Raw genomic sequence first — 2,500 nt, 5'->3', positions numbered from 1 at the left:
TTGTATTACTTGAAGAGGCGGGGCTTGGCGTGAAGCGGAGAGGGAGGAGAAACTGATGATAGTCTCTTGATACACCTCCCTTTATCTCCCCACGTATCTCCCTCCCCTGGGCCTCCACGCGCTTCACCCTCTGGTTAAATCAAAGAGGAATGGTTGTAGATGTTATACAGAGCTGTAGAAGGGTGTAACTTTATCGTGGGTGTAGTTACAAGAGTGTTTTTTGAAGGTAGGACAGGCTGCGGGGTGTAATGGGTTGAGATGCAGTGTTTGTCTGGGTGTTATATCATATCCTGTGATATTTATGTCCCCTGGGGGTGTACTCGCCTCCACCCTTGCCTTAGGTAGTAGGGGGATGGTTACATAAGTAGCTAGTGAGTGTAGAATAGTGTAGCTGTAGTGTAAGTGTAGAAACTAACGTGTTTTTCGCATATGTTGGTTGGCCGATGAACGAGAATTACAACAGTACTCCCGCCTCGCTACTCATCTCGCCTCTCTTCTTATTTTCCTCCCTGGGGGGATTACACGCGTCTCCCCTGGGGTGGCGGGCGGGGAGGTGATAGTAGAGGCTTTATTTAAGTATTTAAGTGGCTGGGATACCGTGTAGGTGCAAATATAAGTGCGTTTTTAGTGATAACGGAGAGAGAGAGAGAGAGAGAGAGAGAGAGAGAGAGAGAGAGAGAGAGAGAGAAATGCCATTAGTTACCTTGCTCTACATCTCCCCTGATTTCTATCTCCTCAGGGAGAATACACGCTTGTCCCTGGGGTTGTGCACAGGGGGGTGACAGTACAAGTTACCTATAAGCACCAGTAATCTGCAGGTATCTTGTCCAAGGAGATACAGGCCCATTCTCTGTGTATACTGGCAACCTTGGACTAAGCTTTGAAATGAGTCGGTTAGTAGAGGCGGGGCAACACTGGCGGCTGTAGCAGAAGGCGTGTGCGTGTGGGAGGTGCTAGGGAACCGTTGACAGCAGGAGGAGGAGCGGGGAAGCCGGGAGAGGGAGAGGAGAGAGGAGAGGAGAGAGCGGTGAGCGGGAAGTGGCTGGCTGGCTGGCTGGCGGCTGACAGGAGGCGGCCCATATTCTGAAACAACTTTTGCGCCGCTCCTGCACCACTTTCAAAAGCCTCTAGTTGAAGTGACACGCGTTTCTAAGCTTGTTCATACAGTTGTAGTGACAGACTGACACCATTTCTACATTATGAACGGGAGAAACAGCATTGGGAGCCCGGCAAATGGTTCCTGTGGCCTTGGAAAACAGTCGCGGTGAGAGCCGAGCGTTTGCTAACACGGGCGCCGCTCACTCAAACATCGCGCCATTATTCGAAGTTAAATGCCCAGCGAGGGTATATATCTGAGAGGCGCAGGTGGCCAGGCAGTTCTCCCGTCACGCCCGCCCTGCCGCCACCGCCTGGAGCCGCTGCACACAGGCCCTGGCAGTGAAGTGGGCGAGAAACACCACCTGCTACCTTTTCACCGCCTTCTGCTGCGTAAGGGAGGAAGAAACAGTGAGTTTTAGCAGTTACAGCAGGAAAAGCCCTTCTGCGCCTTCTACTTCAGTGGCTGAGGTTGTGACAGTGACCAGAGCAGTTATATACACCCCTAACTGCCTCCTTCACCGCCTCCATCAGTAGTTGAGGCTGTAGCAGTGAAGAGGGGTGAAGATACGGCCTTTATCCCTCCTTCACCGCCTTCTGCAGGATTTGGGAGGAAGAAAAGTGTTCGGTGCAAGAAACGGTCATAACAGGAATTCCCCCTTCTACGCCTCCTCCGTCAGTAGTTGAGGCTGTAGCAGTGACAAGGGCGAGGATATCCTGTGCCACTCCATCGCCTTCTACAGGAGTTAGGAAGGTGAAACAGTGACCAGTGGAAGTTGCATTGCAAGAAACGGTCTTAACTGTAGGAATTCTCCCTTCAGCGCCTCCGTCAGATGTGCAAGGTGTTGTAGCAGTGATACGCCCGTAAATGCCACTCCTTCACCGCCTTCTACTGAATTAGGAAGGGAAAGGTGACCAGTGGAAGTTACAGAAGGGAAATCTTGTCTTCTGCGCCTCCGTCAGTAGAGACAGTGACAGTAGCAGTTGTATACACCAGTAACTCTCCTCCATCACCTACTGCGTGCCAGACTGCTATAACTGCCGGCGTTTTCCCCTTCTGGGCCTCCGTCAGTTGTGGGGTAAGCTGTGACAGTGACGATTAAACAAAGAAAGAAAAAAATAAGAGGACATTAGGAGAAAAAAAAATAGAAGAAAATACACAAACAAGATAAACAAGGAAACGAAAATAAAGAAAACAGGAATACAAACAAAATATTCAGGAAAAAAAACAAAAAAACAAAGAGGAAATAATCACAAAAAATAAACCAAACACGAACAAAGAAAAAAAAACACGAAAACAAGAAAAAAAATATAACAAGAATAAAGAAAATCTAATAATAATAAAAAACAAAAAACACGGAAACTACAACCACCATCACCACCACAACCACCACCACCACCACCA

The 2,500-nt window shown here is 48.8% G+C and overlaps 1 long non-coding RNA gene across 1 annotated transcript in view; it reads left to right on the top strand.

The window, feature by feature from the left end:
• LOC135095376 (uncharacterized) overlaps positions 1-2,500 on the top strand; it is an 8,780-nt gene that overhangs the window by 344 nt on the left and 5,936 nt on the right. Inside the window, exon 1 of the long non-coding RNA XR_010264364.1 lies at positions 1-2,500. This exon is cut by the window's left edge and continues 344 nt beyond it; it is cut by the window's right edge and continues 405 nt beyond it. This is a non-coding gene — a long non-coding RNA (uncharacterized LOC135095376).

The sequence above is a fragment of the Scylla paramamosain genome, chromosome 49, assembly GCF_035594125.1.
Source record: "Scylla paramamosain isolate STU-SP2022 chromosome 49, ASM3559412v1, whole genome shotgun sequence".
NCBI lineage: Eukaryota > Metazoa > Arthropoda > Malacostraca > Decapoda > Portunidae > Scylla > Scylla paramamosain.
Note: the sequence above shows the minus strand (reverse complement) of the source record. Positions and strands in the feature narration are given on the sequence as shown.